The sequence below is a fragment of the Mytilus galloprovincialis genome, chromosome 12 (genome assembly GCF_965363235.1).
Source record: "Mytilus galloprovincialis chromosome 12, xbMytGall1.hap1.1, whole genome shotgun sequence".
Classification (NCBI taxonomy): Eukaryota; Metazoa; Mollusca; class Bivalvia; order Mytilida; family Mytilidae; genus Mytilus; species Mytilus galloprovincialis.
In genome coordinates this window covers 60,803,478-60,823,337 of record NC_134849.1, presented here as the reverse complement: position 1 = coordinate 60,823,337, position 19,860 = coordinate 60,803,478, and the positions used below count along the sequence as shown (strand labels likewise).

Below are 19,860 nucleotides of genomic sequence, written 5' to 3'. Positions count from 1 at the left end.
AAATTAGTCTTCATTTTGATTCAGGTTGAAAATTTACATCCATATGTGTTAATTAATTATATATATCAAAACAGCTCTGGTCTTTAAAATGATATAATGGCTAATTCATACATGTAAACCTGTCTGAGAAAATGAAGTCATAGAGGTAAAACATGTTAAATGTTTTGTACCATACATGCCATACCTTCTAATTTATTCCAAATGCTATCACCAAATTGTGCTTTACATTTTATCACATGAATTTCTATTCCATTCGTGCTTGTGACATCTGTATTATTTCTTCCAAACAATCTTTTAAAAAAGGATGTGGGTCCACCATCTTTCTTTCCTTCTTTGAATAGCCTGTTTACCAATGAGGTCTTACCCGCACCTTTCTTCCCAACTATTACTAAACGTATGTCTCTTTTTTTCTCAGATCCTGACTCGAGTAGTTTGAGGTACAAAGGAACAGATCTTTTGTCAGCCATTAATTCTATTTCAGTTGGAACTTTATTATCTACAAAGATATGATAAAGAGCTATTTTCATTAATTAGAACATTATTTTTTTATTTATTTGAAATTAAATGTTATCAATGTAGGGAACTATCAAACATTTTGTTGAAAGTAAAGTTAATATGCTCAAATGCTTATAAAGCGGGACTGTCTTGAGTTGAAAGTTTTTGATCCGTGCTTGAGGACTTACTGTGGATTTTAAACAGGGAACAAAAAGTAGGATGCCTACGACATGTATGATTGCTTATTGTTACAAAATTATAACCAAAGTTCAAGCGTCCCAATAATCAAATTAATATCTAAACAGGGAATGGTTCCGGAACGGTAATGAAATAAAATGTGTAACAAATAGACAGTTGTTAATCGTAACACGATAGTGTTTGACAAAATTTTAGAACAATTTTAGTGAAATCCTTATCTTTGTATCGATCGTTTCAAGTCTAATACTTGTATTAACATAAAATAAATACCTTGAATCCTTAGTACAGCAGTCTGAAAAATAAGGAGTAAATATTGTAAGTATATTAGAAAACTTAGGTGAGCTAAAAGTCAATTGGCCACCATTATAGAACTTGTCCAAGATATTGTTGATTTTAAACTAAAGTATAAGTTTTATAAAAATCAGGCAAGAATTATACCCGTGAGAGCGTTAACGATGCCATTTACCATAAGTAGAAATGTTAGATATAAAATATAAAACCATAAAACATAGTCTGCATAACCAATTATGGAAAACAAATTGATTGTAATTGATTGAATTTTCGTGTTAAATGCTACTTTCTGTATAACTACTGGCTAATTCTTGCATGCCAACTTTTATTAGGTGAGGAAGCCAAAGTACACAAAAAGAACAACATTAGTTTGCCAAAAAAACTGACAGAAGTTTGACATCCACTAGATCAATGTAGATCATGACTAAGGGGACGGGGCCACATTATATCATAGACACTAACCAATAAGGGTATACAGTTTAAGTAGACCTCACAACCTCATTTTATAAAATACAAGCGAGTACAATGCCCATTTGCCTATATGTTGTGCTAACGACCATTGATCATTATTGACCTGCTGACTGGAAAAAATATATATAAACTTATACAGTCAAAGGTGAAAGCTACAATTGTACAAAGAAATACTTTTTGTGTATAAGTATGATAAATAGATTATGCTTGTAAGAAGGAGTAAGCTTAGTATTAATACATCATATAAAATTGCAGAGGTTTCTTATTGACTTTGGTTGTTTTGAATCAACAGTGTGTTAAATTTGATAATGTTGTGTCTGAGTATTAGTTCATTTGGAATAAATCTTCTTTTTTCATCTTGTAAAGCTGGGCAAACAAAAATATAGTTATATTCGTCTCCGATATTGCTTTTCGTACATATTGGACATTTTCTATCACTTCTGTCAATGTTATGCCATCTCCACTTTTCTATTGGCAGTGAATGATTTGATGTTCGGAATTTACAAAGTGTATATATATATCTCGGTCATTTATGATGTTCAAATAATTCTCAAATTCAAGAGCCAATAAGTATTATACCCGCTATATGGAACAGTGTTTACTTTCACTGCTGGTAATCAATAGAATACCAGCAGTGAAAGTAAACAGTATTTTCGATCTTGTAACAGATGTACAAACTACAATTGATTAGTTACGAAATTGAGCAGACGTTTGATATACTAATCAGGTTGTAAAATTATTTATAACTTTGACACTAATTAATAAAGATATAAAAGAACAGAGTTACAATGTCCTCCGTGTTGCACATATTTTATATTTCTAAAACTCTTTTTTTTAAAGTCGATCGTCCACCATTATAGAATGTGTCCGAGATATTGCTGATAGTTCACTATAGTATAAGTTTTATAAAAATCTTACAAGAATTATACCTGTGAGAGCGCTAACGAAGCCATTTTCCATAAATTTGATATTTCCAAGGGGCATTATTCTTTTAAACTAGAGGCTCTAAAGAGCATGTGTCGCTCACCTTGGTCTATGTGAATATTCAACAAAGGACACAGATGGATTCATGACAAAATTGTGTTTTGGTGATGGCGATGTGTTTGTAGATCTTACTTTACTGAACATTCTTGCTGCTTACAATAATCTCTATCTATAATGATTGGCCCAGTAGTTTCAGTTTTCAATTGTTAAAAATTGACTATAAAGGACAACAACTCCTTAGGGGGCCAATTGACCATTTCAATCATGTTGACTTACTTGTAAATCTTACTTTGCTGAACATCATTGCTGTTTACAGCTTATCTCTATCTATAATAATATTCAAGATAATAACCAAAAACAGCAAAATTTCCTTAAAATTAACAATTCAGGGGCAGCAACCTGACAATGGGTTGTCCAATTCATCTGAAAATTTCAGGGCAGATAGATCTTGACCTGATTAACAAATTAACCCCATGTCAGATTTGCTCTAAATGCTTTGGTTTTTGAGTGATAAGCCAAAAACTGCATTTTACCCCTATGTTTTATTTTTAGTCGTGGCAGCCATCTTGGTTGGATGGCCAGGTCACCGGACACATTTTTTAAACTAGATACCCCACAGATGATTGTTGCCAAGTTTGGATTAATTTGGCCCAGTAGTTTCAGAGGAGAAGATTTTTGTAAAAGATTACTAAGATTTACGAAAAATGGTTAAAAATTGACTATAAAGGGCAATAACTTCTAAAGGGGTCAACTGACCATTTTGGTCATGTTGACTTATTTGTAAATCTTACTTTGCTGAACATTATTGCTGTTTACAGTTTATCTCTATCTATAATAATATTCAAGATAATAACCAAAAACTGTAAAATTTCCTTAAAATTACCAATTCAGGGGCAGCAACCCAACAATGGGTTGTCCAATTCATCTGAAAGTTTCAGGGCAGATAGATCTTGAGCTGATGAACAATTTAACCCCTGTCAGATTTGCTCTAAATGCTTTGGTTTTTGAGTTATAAGCCAAAAACCACATTTTACCCCTATGTTCTATTTTTAGCCATGGCAGCCATCTTGGTTGGTTGACCGGGTCACTGGACACATTTTTTAAACTAGATACCCCAATGATGATTGTGGCCAAGTTTGGTTAAATTTGGCCCTGTAGTTTCAGAAGATAAGATTTTTGTAAAAGTTAACGCTGTACGACGGACGACGCCGGACGCCAAGTGATGGGAAAAGCTCACTTGGCCCTTCGGGCCAGGTGAGCTAAAAGTCAATTGGCCACCATTATAGAACTTGTCCAAGATATTGTTGATTTTAAACTAAAGTATAAGTTTTATAAAAATCAGGCAAGAATTATACCCGTGAGAGCGTTAACGATGCCATTTACCATAAATTTAATATATCCAAGGGGCATTTAACTCTTTTAAAAAAGTTGGTCAGACACCATTATAGAACTTGTCTGAGATATTGCTGATATTAACCTATACATGCTATAGAAGAAGTTTAATAATCAAAGAGCAGAATGCTCTGAGGGATACGATTGCCATAGTTTTCATTGACACATGTATAGCAGTTCTGCCAACTTTTCATTAAGCAAATGCGTGAGATTTGGCCAAAATTTAAAAGATCAAAGAGGGAAAATATAGATCCAAGGATACTGCCGCAAAAAAGCATGAACATGCGTGAGTCTCACGCATTTTTTGGCAGCCCTGGTACAGCTGGATAGCATTATTTTTTTGCAAAACTAATTCAACTGCACATGCAAAATGTAATAATCGGAATAGTCACTCAACTTTAATAATGGCCAATCCCGGATACAATACCATACAAGTGTATGAGCAACGTACTTATTGTGTTTTATTTTTGTACTATCAATTCCAAGTTTACTTTCCACAGCAGTCACTGAGAATGAGAGAAGGGATTTCACTTCGTATCTTATCACCGTTAATTCTAGAAGGAACCCCATTTCTAACTCTTTAAATATTAATTTCCTTTGGGTCAGTGGGCATGACTCCTTTCCGTACACACTCCTCTGTTTAAATTGAGATCGTTCTTAATATAATACGACGTTTATCGACATCTAACGAAAATACTTCCGGAAGGGAGACAACTCGAAACAATAATATGGAGGACTCCATTTCGGCTGAAGGGGTGTTAAAGGTAAACCCGTTACGATGTGGACATTTATTTTTATAATTTAAATGATGCATACGATTTAAAATTATGCAACAACAATAACCCTCAATAGCAGACAGACATAGAAATAATCCAATGAGTTTCAAATTAATCAATGAAGCAGGGAATCCAGAGCAACCACTCAATCTGATACCCCTTGAAATCACGAAAACTATACGCATGCACATTAATACATAAATAAACCCGCGACTTGCGATTTGGAACAAAAACGTATATTAAATGATATGATGAATGGTTCTCCATTTCTTTATGAGAGTATAGTATCAAATATCAGTTTCATAACAGTAAAATATAGAAAAACTCCACTTCAGTTCTTATATGACAGAAATAGAATTATCGGAATTCAGAGAACTCTCGCATTTATCAAAACTGGGGAATTCCCTCTGACGTGTTTCTAAATTTATAAAAACACTAAATATAAATACTGCTTAATTTGATTTTCCATGTTGTTAAAAACACGCATATAAGTCAAGGGAAATATCAAACATGAAGATTATGAGAAGAACATTACAGGAAAGTTGTTTATGTTCAATCCTTTTGCTTGTTTTTACCTTTTAAAGCAAGACAATCATAAGAATCTGAGATGTTGCTGAATGTTTAGAATAAAACGGTTGACGTGAGGGAATGCAGCCCTGAGTCAACGGTAAAAGTCTACAGATTGCTTGAAAGCAATCGTATCCCAAAAATCTGGCAAGAATTGTACCTGTGAAACTGCTAAACTAAAAGACCAGAAGGACAGACAGACGCCAGTATTTCCATGTCACCTGCAACACATTGAGCAGGGGACACACATACCCAACTGAGTATCTAACAATTAAATATTTTGACACTTATCAATACAATATACAGTTTAAGACCTCAAAACATCATTTTTTAAAATACAAGCGAGTACAATGACCATTTGCATTTATGTTGTTAAAACTACCATAGTATCGTTATTAACCTGCTGACATTTTAACTATTTAAAATAAACAAATGGATGCATACATTTTCCGCTATTTTCATTTATCCGCCAAAATAAGCGAAAACAAGTGAAACTGCGAGCTACTGCTCACTGATGATACCCCCGCCGCAAGTGGATAATATTAATAGTGTAAAATATGCAAGTGTTCGGTAAACAGGAAGTTGTCGAGTGATGAATCTGAAAACGCATCACACGGTATAGCTGACTTATATAAATCCTGAAACCAAATTTCAGAAATCCTTGTATTGTAGTTCCTGAGAAAAATGTGACGAAAATTTTCAACTTGGTTATCATGTGTAAAATCATACAAGTGTTCGGAAAACAGGAAGTTGTCGAGTGATCAATCTAGAAACGCATCACACGGTATAGCTGACTTAGATAAACCCTGAAACCAAAGGACAAGGTACGATAAGCATCAGAGAACGGCCCCCTAATTTCGTTCAAATTAAAAGTGACTTGCTATTAAATATAATACATTATTTTTAAAGTTTAAAACCTATATTTTTGTAAACATCAATAGATTTTTCAACTTCCGTTGATATTATTCATGCTCTGTTGCTGTAAAGACCTCAAGCTTCTGGAAAAAGGCAGAAAAATGGCAGTTTCCAAACCTTTTTCTGCATTTTAAACTATGAGCGTACCTACGACCCACGATCATATTTCTACCAGGCATACCTTGAACATAAATGTTGATGCAGTTCAAATATTTTAGTGGGTCGTAAGTACGCTCATAGTTAAAAATTCAAAAAAGTGACAAAAAATCGTCGTTGTTTTCAATTAATCATCGAAATTTTTAACCGAACTGCGGACCGGAGATGATTTCCGGTATTTACTAGATCCGACGACGGAAATGTATTCTTGCTAGTACGCTAATGGCTAGTTTCTTTAGGACGAAAAATAAACATATTTGAGACAGGAAAACAGGATATTCCTTTACTCATTATTCTTGAATTTAAAGTGACATTTTAGCAGACCGTCGAAATTTGACCCAAAATTAGACGGAACTGTGATAAACTTCAGAGAAATACTGGGAACGTAATTGTGAATGAATATAATAACTGGTTCATACTAAAAAAGTGCATATACGTATTTTGTTTCATAATTGACAAAATCGTCGCCCTGGAATGTTTTAATCTCCATTGACACTTTTGTGAAAGGTGCTTTCTTTCACGTCCGCATTTCTACCAAGTATGGCATGCCAAGTTAACATTTTAGACAATCATTTAATAAAAATACAGATTGCGAAAATAAACTACAGAACTGTGAATAATAACAGACATTGTTATTCATATCACATAAGTAGACACCATGTGACAATTTTAATTAGTTAATTGTGTAAGTGTAACAATAATCAAGATTAAACAAAACTATCCAACACTTTTATGATCTAAATTATGTATCTTGAGTTATTTTTTTTTGGTCATGGTGTTGAATTTATTGGACTTATTATTTGTAATTGTCACCTGCCTTCCCGTTGTTCTATCTTGACGACAACGCGTGCTACTTCGTATTTCTTGTTTGCAAATTATTCTCTTCATATCTTTCCGTTTAAATTTGCATGCATAAAGTATTTGTCACTGGACGGTCAGAAAACAACATTCAATCAATCATATATCTTCTAAAATAACAGCACTACATGTATAATGAATTTAAACATATTCAAAAGAATAAAAGCTTCTTTTATTTTTTAATCAGATATTTACACGTCAAAGAAAATAAAATAAGTATTGAATATGAAAGGAATAAAACGCATCATAAATAAAGATATCTTGCTTGTAAGACGTGTGTTTCGCATACAAAAGACTCATCAGTGACGGTCGAATAAAAAATGTCAAATGACCATATTAAAAAGGCTCAAAATTCCGATTTTTTTTTGTGAATAAAGGTTATTTATTCCTGAATATATTATCCGTAGTTTTTGCGAACAATATACAGTTTTGTTAACAGTTAATTCATAAAAGTTACTATTTCAATAATAATTCATGTTTACACAAAGTGCTAACTTTTGGACATCATGTTGCTGCATGGGTTGTTTGTTTCATTAATTTTTATTGTGCTATACCTTAAAAGGTTACAGTCCGTTGGAAGACATATAACCCTAACTTGACACTCCGATCCAACTAGTTTTTGTTCTTACCCCTTAATGCCAATTGATTAACGGAAATCAGCAAATACCAATTTTTAAGTCTTAAGTTTGACCAGGCCGGTGTCAGAACCCACGATATCAGGCGTTTTAATTCATTTATCATATTTATTAAATTGTACAATGAATTAATAAAAGGGTGCATACTGTAAGAATCCATCTTATATGAATACGCGCTTAAACATACACATCCACCCAAAAGAAATAACTTTTGCAACATAGAGTGGGAGGCCCATATTCGCCGGGGACACAATTTCGCCGTTTTATGATTTTGAGGTATAAACACTTCAAAGGATGGCTGAAATGGAAGAAAATATGCCGATAAATTATAATTTTATAACAAATATGATTATTTTTAAAACTTTAACAAAATTACGGCACTAACTGCAAAAGATTTTCAAAGATTTTTTTCTTAGTAATTTTTTGACTGATTGGCCTAAATTTCTGTTTTTCTACACCTTTGAAATGTCTGCTGTTCATCTATAATGAAATTTATTTGATAAATATTATAAAAAGCTGCATTTATTTGATATTTATTTAATATTTAAGTCTCCCAAACAAAGTTTGGAGACTTATTGTTTTTGCTCAGTTCTTATTATTTTTATTATTCTTCTTCTTTTTCTTTTTCTTCCGCCACATTAAAAAATGAACTTGTCCGCAGCGTTTCTCCAAAACCCCTGGTCAGATTAACTTAGGGTTTCATAGAATGGTAGACTAATATGTCTAGGTGAGCCATCAATCTTTCGTTTGTGCATTGGGGTCTATTAAGGGGTATTTTGGGGGGCAGAAAGAAGGTTCATTGGGGTCTATTAAGGGGTATTTTTGGGGGGCAGAAAGAAGGGAGGGGTTTACTATAGAACCCTATGGGATTTTATTTTCTAAACTTTTCAAATGAATACAACTTGAAAACTGTAAGTGATAGATAAATGCAGTCTTCAGGAATGATTAAAGGACAATAAAACAAATCACATGAAATATAGGGGGAGTCCCTGGGGGGTCATCCGTACCCCCTTCAATTCGAGAATATGCTTTAAACTTGTAAACGGTCCAGATCCCCACCCCTAAACCATATATATTCTTGAATGGGACGATAAAATAAATAAAATGAGATAAAAGGGAAGTCCTGAGGGGGTCATCCCACCCCCTCTTGTTTGAAAACTTGTAAACGGTTAACATGTCCACCCCTAAACCATATATATTCTTGTAGAGGACAATAAAACAAATAAAATGAAATAAAAGGGAAGTCCCTAGGGGGTCACCCCACCCCACTCTTGTTTGAAAACTGGTTAATGGTCAACATCCCCACCCCTAAACCATATATATTCTTGTATGGGACAATAAAACAAATCAAATGAAATGTAGGTAAAGTCCCTGGGGGTCACCACCACCCCCTCCTGTTTGAATACTTGTAAATGGTGGATATCCCCACCAGTAAGCCATATAAATTCTTGAATGGGACAAAAAATCATATCAAATGAACATGGGACCATATGAATGGCGAGTTATCGGAGCTTTGTTTGGGAGACTTCGTAACAGCATCCTGTTACAATTACTTCTTGTTTAAATTGGTTTTAAATAGATGTGTAAAAACGGCGAATATTTGCCCCCCCTCCCCCCCCCCCCCCCCCCCATTGACAAAACGTCAGGAAATTTCAAGCACCCTTTAATATAACTTTACAGATGATTATTTTCAAACAAACATGTTTTCAAGCTTAGGAATGTTTTGTATTTGAAGTTATCTTCATATAGAAATATCAGTATACTTCAAAAACATAACTATTCTTCTTCTTTTTTGGAATTTTATTCTCATATACACTGTCCCGTTCTACAATTATTTAGTTTTTATACATTGACTTATGATATTTGGCATAAGCCATGACTCAAATATCATAACAGTCTAATTTTGTATATTTTCTTTGGTTACATCTTCTGACATCAGACTCGGACTTGTCTTGAATTGAATCTTAAATGTACGTATTGTTATGCGTTTACTTTTCTACATTGGCTAGAGGTATAGGGGAGGGTTGATATCTCATAAACATGTTTAACCCCGCCGCATTTTCGCGCCTGTCCCATGTCAGGAGCCTCTGGTATTTGTTATACTTGTATTATTTTAATTTTAGTTTCTTGTGTACAATTTGGAAAGTAGGTATGGCGTTTACATCACTGAACTAGTATATATTTGTTTAGGGGCCAGCTGAAGGACGACTCCGGGTGCGGGAATTTCTCGTTACATTGAAGACCTGTTGGTGACCTTCTGCTGTTGTTTTTTCTATGGTCGAGTTGTTGTCTCTTTGATACATTCTTTGATACATTTCCATTTCCATTCTCTATTTTAATATCATTATGACATTTACCGTTGATCTCAAGGTCCAATTAATTGACCTTTAACTTTCATGGTTAAATGATTGTCCAACCCTTAAACCATATATGTTCTTACAGGCTATGCCAGTTTCTTTACTTCACAATAGGCTTAATTTCTTAGGTCAATTAATGCCTCATTAATAACTCCAAAAATGATTTATACACCCCCCTTTTTTTTTCCCTTGATAAGTCGTTTCTAATTCACCATAGGTTTTGTACCCATGCAGAGGACACATTCCAACCCCTACATCATATTAAATCGTAATTGCCTGGATTAGACATTTTATTCCACACAATGTCTGTAAGTGGTACAAGTCACGTCTCTTTCGTTCCATTAACTGTTAAGTATCTTTAAAAGCTGTTCAAACTCATCTCAAATTATTAAATCCTATATATTCTTGTTTTCATGAAAAGACTTTCACATTGAAACAAATATTTTGCAGTGGTCTACAATTTAAAAAAAATGTTTGATGTTGTTTAACAAGATGTGGGATTCTTTACTCGATATAGAATTCGTCCCAAAAATGATGATAATCTAGATGTTTATATTATAGTGTAACACCGTATTTAGGAAGTATATTCTTAAAAAATAACTAAGCTCATACTTCAAAAAATATAAAGAACCTATTTTTGCATGGTTGATATGCACTTGTTATGTAACTTAGTTGTTGATCAGCGTGTAGTGACCTACAATTGAACTAAGTTTTCATTTCTAACTAAACATGTTCACAAACAGACAATCTGCATTGCATTCAATTTAATTTGTTCAATAAAATGACTTATTGATTTGTAGTTGGCTTTAATTCAAACATGTTTTGCTGTTGCTAAACAACACTTGTGTTGCTATGCTCAATACGGAATTTGTAAAGAATAAAAAAAGGTTATATGAAAAATATTGGAATGAAACACCAAATGGAAAGAAAAATCTTCAAACAACAGCTTAATTCATACTTAAGAGGGGCAAGCACCAATTTTTTAACCGTTGCTAGGCAACATTTCTGTTGCCAAGGTTGATTTTAAGCATATAATAAACAAAATCAAAGGGTACTTCAAGTTCTTCTTGGACAAACAATATCATGTGCAAATATTAAATTTTTACTGATAAAACAATTAATATGTGATAATTTTCATTCTTAATAAAAACCGTTGCTAGGCAACCTTCCTTTCACCGGAACACAATAAAATCACTATTTTTTCAAGTGTCTACACTAAGACTATCATTGATATCAATTTAAACTTATTTGGAGAGGGGGCCAAAAATAGTCCATATCATACCTTGTCCTTTCAGAAATCCTTGTATTGTAGTTCCTGAGAAAAATGCGACGAAAAATATTCATGGGACGGACGGACTGACTGACGGAATGACAGACTGACAGATTGACGGACTGACGGAAGGACAGACAGAGATAAAACAGTATACCCCCCCTTTTTTAAAGCGGGGGTATAATAAACACCCTGCGAAAATAACCTAACAGTATCATTTACCTAACATACAGTGTTTAGTACTACTGCTGATATATGGTATCATTTACCTAACAGACAGTGTTTAGTACCACTACTGGTAATGGTATCATCTACCTAACAGACAGTGGTTAGTATCACTGCTGGTGAGGATATAATCTAACTAACAGACATTGTTTAGTACCACTGCTGGTAATGGTATCATTTACCTAACAGACAGTGGTTAGTATCACTGCTGGTGAGGGTATAATCTAACTAACAGACATTGTTTAGTACCACTGCTGGTAATGGTATCATTTACCTAACAGACAGTGTTTAGTACCACTACTGGTAATGGTATCATCTACCTAACAGACAGTGGTTAGTATCACTGCTGGTGAGGGTATAATCTAACTAACATACAGTGTTTAGTACTACTGCTGGTAATGGTATCATCTACCTAACAGATAGTGTTTAGTACCACTACTGGTAAGAGTATCATATACCTAACAGACAGTGCTTAGTACCACTACTGGTAAGAGTATCATGTACCTAACAAACAGTGTTTAGTACAACTGCTTGTAAGGGTATCATCTACCTAACAGACTGTATTTGGTACCCCTGCCGGTAATGGTATCATCTACCTAACAGACATTGTTTAGTACCACTACTGGTAAGGGTATCATCTATCTAACAAATAGTGTTTAGTACCACTACTAGTAAGTGTATCATCTACCTAACAAATAGTGCTTAGTACCACTACTAGTAAGTGCCGGTATCATCTACCTAACAAACTGTGTTTAGTACCAGATTTATTTTAAGTGTTAGCATATGTAAATCAAAAGTATATGTACCTTTAAGTATTCCATCACTTCTTTATACTGCCCCTGTTTCATTGATGCTGCTAAATCATATGGAGTCTTACCCTGAAATACATACACATCTTTATATTGCTTTCATCTGATTATTACAATGAAGACTTTTGTAACATGTATCATACAATAAGTAAGACTAGAAACAGCTGAGTGGTGTTTTATTTTATTTTTCACAGAGGCTAACGATATCATTTTTATTCATTAAATAAAAGTCACGAGAAAACATTAAGATTATTTTTCAATATTTTCTGAAGACTTGTAATAGGCTTTTAACTTCGTTTTTTAAAGCATATGAATAAAAGCTCCATCTGTCACCATTTGATCTTCATAATTTTCTTTGCAGTTGGAAGATTGGTAAATGCATACTTATGTCTACATAATTAGGATTTTGGGGTTCTCGATTTTTAACTATTTATTAAGGAAACATTATCCCCAGTTCTTTACATATAAACACCCCATAATTCTCTATACTCTAACTTTTGCTGATTTATTTCCATTCCGGAGGTTTTTTCTTCCATTTATGATATTATAATCTATATACCCCATCTTTATCTGTTAATTAGAATAATTTATTTTACAGCATTTTATAGTTTTTAGTGATATCGTACAAATAAGGAAATAAATACATTTGTATTTTCCCCTTATTGGAGCCATAGAAATGTTGTCTAGTAGTGTTTATTTCTGTATTCAAATATTGTTTGACCACCATAATTAAACTAGAGGCTCTAAAGAGCCTGTGTCGCTCACCTTGGTCTTTGTGAATATTAAACAAAGGACGCAGATGTATTCATGACAAAATTGTGTTTTGGTGATGGTGATGTGTTTGTACTGAACATTCTTGCTGCTTACAATTATCTCTATCTATAATGAACTTGGCCCAGTAGTTTCAGTGGAAAATGTTAGTAAAAATTTACAAATTTTATGAAAATTGTTAAAAATTGTCTATAAAGGACAATAACTCCTTAGGGGGTCAATTGACCATTTTGGTCATGTTGACTTATTTTTAGGTCTTACTTTGCTGTAAATTATTGCTGTTTACAGTTTATCTCTATCTATAATAATATTCAAGATAATAACAACAAACGCCAAAATTTCCTTAAAATTACCAATTCAGGGGCAGCAACTCAACAACGGGTTGTCCAATTCATCTGAAAATTCCAGGGCAGATAGATCTTGACCTGATAAACAGTTTAACCTCTAAATGCTTTGGTTTTTGAGTTATAAGCCAAAAACTGCATTTTACCCCTATGTTCTATTTTTAGCCGTGGCGGCCATCTTGGTTGGATAGCCAAGTCACCGGACATATTTTTTAAACTAGATACCCCAAAGATGATTGTGTCCAATTTTGGATTATTTTGGACCAGTAATTTCAGAGGAGAAGATTTTTGTAAAAGATTACTAAGACTTACAAAAAATGGTTAAAAATAGACTATAAAGGGCAACAACTCCTAAAGGGGTCAACTGACCATTTCGGTCATGTTGACTTATTTGTTAATCTTACTTTGCTGAACATTATTGCTGTTTACATTTTATCTCTATCTATGATATTATTCAAGATAGTAACCCAAAACAGCAAAATTTCCTTAAAATTACCAATTCAGGGTTAGAAACCCAACAACAGGTTGTCCGATTGATCTGAAAATTTCAGGGCAGATAGATCTTCACCTGATAAACAATTTTACTTCATGTCAGATTTGCTCTTAGTGCTTTGTTTTTTTTAGTTATAAGCCAAAAACTGCATTTTACCCCTATGTTCTATTTTTAGCCATGGTGGCCATCATGGTTGGATGGCCAAGTCACCGGACACATTTTTTAAACTAGATACCCCAAAGATGATTGTGGCCAAGTTTGGATTAATTTGGCCCAGTAGTTTCAGAGGAGAAGATTTTTGTAAAAGATTACTAAGATTTACGAAAATATGGTTAAAAATTTACTATAAAGGGCAATAACTCCTAAAGGGGTCAACAGACCTATATACCTTAATATAACACAAGGTACTTAACTCGCATTTTAGAACTAGAGGCTCTAAAGAGCCTGACATGTGTCGCTCACCTTGGTATATGTGAATCTTAAACAAAGGACGCAGATAGATTCACGACAAAATTGTTTTTTGGTGATGGTGATGTGTTTGTACATCTTACTTTACTGAACATTCTTGCTGCTTACAATTATCTCTATCTATAATGAACTTGGCCAAGTAGTTAAAGTGGAAAATGTTAGTAAAAATTTACAAATTTTATGAAAATTTTTAAAAATTGACTTTAAAGGACAATAACTCCATAGGGGGTCAATTGACCATTTCAGTCATGCTGACTTATTTGTAAATCTTACTTTGCTGAACATTATTGCAGTGTACAGTTTATCTCTATCTTTAATAATATTCAAGATAATAACCAAAAACAGCAAAATTTCCTTAAAATTACCAATTCAGGGGCAGCAACCCAACAACGGGTTGTCCGATTCATCTGACAATTTTAGGGCAGATAGATCTTGACCTGATAAACAATTTTACTCCATGTCAGGTTTGCTTTAAATGCTTTGGTTTTTGAGTTAGAAGCCAAAAACTGCATTTTACCCCTATGGTCTATTTTTAGCCATGGCGGCCATCATGATTGGTTGGCCGGGTCAAGCCACACATTTTTTAAACAAGATGCCCCAATGATGATTGTGGCCAAGTTTGGATTAATTTGGCCCAGTAGTTTCAGAGGAGAAGATTTTTGTAAAAGTTAATGACGACGGACGCAGGACGACGATCGACGACGCCGGACGCAAAGTGATGGGAAAAGCTCACTTGGCCCTTCGGACCAGGTAAGCTAATAATATTCAAGATAATAACCAAAAACTGCAAAATTTCCTTAAAATTACCAATTTTAGGGCAGCAACCCAACAACGGGTTGTAGGATTCATCTGAAAATTTGTGAGGGGATAGATCTTATTCTGATGGACATTTAAATCTTGAAAGATTTGCCCTAAATATTCTAGTTTCAAAGATATAAAGCAAAAACTGCATTTTACCACTATGTTCTAATTTTAGCCATGTCGGCCATTTTGTTTGGTAGGTGAGGTCATCGGACACATTTTTTAAACTATATACATGTACCACAATTATGATTGTGGCCAAGTAAGTTTGAATTTGGCCCAGTAGTTTTAGAGAAGAAGATTTTTGTACAAGTTATAAAAAATGACGAAAAAGTTGTATAAATTGACTATAAAGGGCAATAACTCCTTAAGGGGTTGACTGACAATTTTGGTCATGTTGACTTATTTGTAGGTCTTATTTTGCTGAACATTATTGCTGTTCACAGTACTAGTTTATCGCTATCTATAATAGTATTCAAGATAATAACCAAAAACTGCAAAATTTCCTTAAAATTACCAATTCAGGGGCAGCAACCCAACAACAGGTTGTCCGATTCGTCTGAAAATTTCAGGGCAGATAGATCTGGACCTGATCAACAATTTTACCCCATGTCAGATTTGCTCTAAATGCTTGGTTTTAAAGATATAAGTCAAAATATACATTTTACCCCTGTGTTCTATTTTTAGCCATGGCGGCCATCTTGGTTTGATGGCCAGGTCATCGGACAAAGTTTTTAAACAAGATACCCCAAGGATGATTGTGGCCAAGTTTGGTTAAATTTGGCCCAGTAGTTTCAGAGAAGATTTTTGTAAAAGTTTACGGACGCAGGACGACGGACGCCGGACGACAGACGACGGACCCCAAGTGATGAGAAAAGCTCACTTGACCTTTCAGGTCAGGTGAGCTAAAAAGGATAAAGGTATTTCAATGTATTGTTTATACTATTTTGATACTTTCTAATAACAGTCGCAACAACTGAATGGTGTATGTGTCTATGAGTATGCCATTGATTTGTTGTCTTATTGATGTACATACCACATCTCCTTTTATTCATATAACAATTAATAATTATGAAGTAATGAAGAATCTTTAACACTGAAATACTCATATTTATATTTAAATAGAAATTCTTCACTAACTATTCATGCAGTCTTGACTGTATGAGTTAAAAGTAATGATGACAATGTAGTTTTGTGTGACAACAAAATCATTAAGTATATAAAGCATAAAAGAATAATAAACAATGGGAGAATTAATTTAAAAAGCTCACTAGACCTTGTGTTACTTTGTTTACTATGTATCGACAATGAATAAAACTTTGATTTGATTTGATTTAATATACTTGTGATACAAAACATTAATAGGGGAGATAATTATTTAATATTATAAGGATTACTTCCCTTGTTCATATGCCAACACTTCAAATCATCTTCACATTTAAAAAAAAACACCAAAAAAACCCAATATAATACTTATTCCCTCCCAGGAATATGCAGCAACCAACTAAAAATAAAAATGCATACAAGATGTAAAAAAATTTAAATTAAAAAAAAACTAAATAGAAATACTTAAATTTCAGAAAAATGGCTAGATGTGCATTTTGAGCATACCCTTACTTTCAGACTCCTGTTCCTGAGAAGGATATATTTCGCTATATAATGGAAGTGCAGCACTTTTATATAAAGCATAAAAAGCTCACTAGACCTTGCCATCACTGTATTGGATACCTAAACTACATAAGTGTCCTTACAAACAACGGTATATTGCTGGGTCTTCCAAGTGCTCCACGAAACCTCTTTCTAAATTATTGACATCTATTTTATCAGCAATCAAAGACGGGCTTCAAAGTTATTGTGAAACTGCCTATTCTAGAGGTGGCGTGAATCAGATGTGGATACTTAAAAATTCAAAAGATCTTTTAGAGTACATACAATCTAACTCTCTTTCATCTTGTAACAGTATTAAAACATTTGACTTTTCTACCCTGTACACAAGTATTCCACATTCCAAACTAAAAGACAAATTGAAAGAGTTGAAATTACTTTGCTTCATAAAAAAGAATGGCCAACGTAGATACAAGTATCTTGTCTTAGGGAGGGATAAATCCTACTTTGTAAAGAATCACTCTGATTCAAACAAAAAATTCTCTGAAACTGATATTATCAAGATGCCTGATTTCTTGATTGACAACATATTTGTTACGTTCGGAGGACGTGTTTTTCAACAGACTGTCGGCATTCCAATGGGAACAAACTGTGCCCCTCTACTCGCCGACTTGTTTCTTTATTATTATGAGGCTGACTTCATGCAGGAACTTCTTAGGAAGAAAGATAAGAAGTTAGCAATATCCTTTAACTCTACTTTCCGCTATATAGATGATGTTCTTTCATTAAACAATTCAAAATTTGGTGACTATGTGGAACGCATCTATCCAATCGAACTAGAGATAAAGGATACTACAGATACAGTTAAGTCGGCTTCATATCTTGACTTACATCTAGAAATTGACAATGAGGGTCGGTTGAAAACAAAACTTTACGACAAAAGAGATGATTTCAGCTTTCCAATTGTGAACTTTCCATTTCTAAGTAGCAACATTCCAGCAGCACCTGCATACGGGGTATATATCTCCCAATTGATACGATATTCCCGTGCTTGCATTTCCTATCATGATTTTCTTGATAGAGGTTTGCTGCTCACAAGGAAGCTATTAAACCAAGAGTTCCAAATGGTGAAGTTGAAATCATCCCTTCGTAAATTTTACGGACGCCATCATGAGTTGGTTGACTGTTATGGAATAACCGTTTCACAAATGATATCGGATATGTTCCTTACGTCGTAACTACAATCCCCTTTCATGAATATGACCTACCGAATTAGACTATTTACCGGATTTGTAATCACTTAAGCAACACGACGGGTGCCACATGTGGAGCAGGATCTGCTTACCCTTCCGGAGCACCTGAGATCACCCCTAGTTTTTGGTGGGGTTCGTGTTGTTTATTCTTTAGTTTTCTATGTTGTGTCGTGTGTACTATTGTTTTTCTGTTTGTCTTTTTTATTTTTAGCCATGGCGTTGTCAGTTTGTTTTAGATTTATGAGTTTGACTGTCCCTTTGGTATCTTTCGTCCCTCTTTTATATCGCTGTGTATATAATGAATATTTTGGAATAGAAACTGATTCTGAAATCGATGAATCAGTCAGTAATCTGTCTCCAGGGTGTTTGTGTGAAATTTGTAATGTTGTCCATGGAAGTATAAATTGTGTAAATGGAGACACTATCTATTCTCCAGATATCTTTGCTTCTATGGATTCTTTTGTAAGTTCTAATGCAGATACAGTTGAACATACAGACGAAGGGCAATATCAGGAACTAGAATCAAATACATTTGAGTCATACTTTTTAAGATCTGATTCAGAAACTGATTCTTTGGATCAGTCCTCAAGTGTAAATATTGAATATATACAGAATTTGATAGACACCGGTCATTTTCAAATTGTTGAAATAATGGAATCTGATTCTTCTTCACATTCATTGACATTCAGTTAGTTTGATTAACCCACAGCGCAGGTGACCATACTATCCTCCTGATGATACTGACAGTGATGACTCACTAAGCATTGTGCATGATTAAAGTATTCAATTTTACAGAAACTAGTTGATTGGCCAAACATTTTGTCAATTTTCTTAAATTGTATACTAATTTTGAACAAGTGAGTCTTGGAATTAGAATGTTCAAAGTGCATCTATGTATCAATAACAGAAAATAAGGTAAAAAAATTGGTACATTTGTTTCCTTCCAAGCACTAATTTTACTAAAATAAAGTCTGATCATGGTGATACTGGTTTGAATATGTGAGTTTTTCTAGCACAAGTTGTGTCACAAGTATGTTTTCAAACTTATTTGGTCCGAGACCACAATTGTCGTCCCTTGATTTTCGCTGTTCACAAATATAGTCCCTAGTGTTGACAGTGGGTTACTTGCCATTAATTTTTATAACCCTTCCAAATTTATTTCTCCATGTTTAATGCCTCAAATTGCAAGTAGGGGGGTGAAATTACACTGTAAAAACATTTGGGTCCAGAATTTTAAATGAAAGTAGTGATTTGGTCCAGGTTAAAAAGGTTGAAAAATAGTACTTCGGAAGCTGTCAAAAGATTTCAATACGCCCTAAAGATAAAATTGTCCATATTTTGAGTTAGAGGCGATGAAGTTTTCTATAATTTTGATATAATTTGTCCCAAAAGTAGTACAACACACTGTAAAAGTTTCTTTGAGAAAGCGCAGGTGGGATTTTTTTTATTTTCATTTATGTTCTAAAAGAAATGCACTACGAAATAATTGTGGTCTCTAACCTATTTGTTTTATGATTACAGCTAATTTCCTAATGCATGTAAAGCAAGACTTTGGTTGTCTTGCTTGCTTTGTTTGTTTATTGTACTATTGTAATAAGGATGATGTCCAATCAAATTTAAATATAATATATACAAGTTAAAATATGCCTATATATATTGTTTGAAGATGTTAATGTTACTTACAAATCTTGAATTGAAATTTATACAAACAGAGCAAGCAAGCCTT

At 33.8% G+C, this 19,860-nt stretch overlaps 1 protein-coding gene and 1 long non-coding RNA gene across 2 annotated transcripts in view; both read right to left on the bottom strand.

Annotated features, from left to right (window-relative positions):
- LOC143054484 (uncharacterized) overlaps nucleotides 1-19,860 on the bottom strand; it is a 275,789-nt gene that overhangs the window by 250,888 nt on the left and 5,041 nt on the right. The window lies entirely within an intron of this gene.
- On the bottom strand, nucleotides 392-12,531 carry LOC143054495 (uncharacterized). Its single transcript, XR_012971702.1, has 3 exons — nucleotides 12,397-12,531; nucleotides 964-985; nucleotides 392-496 (listed from the first exon to the last, which is right to left on the bottom strand). It is a non-coding gene; the product is annotated as an uncharacterized LOC143054495 (long non-coding RNA).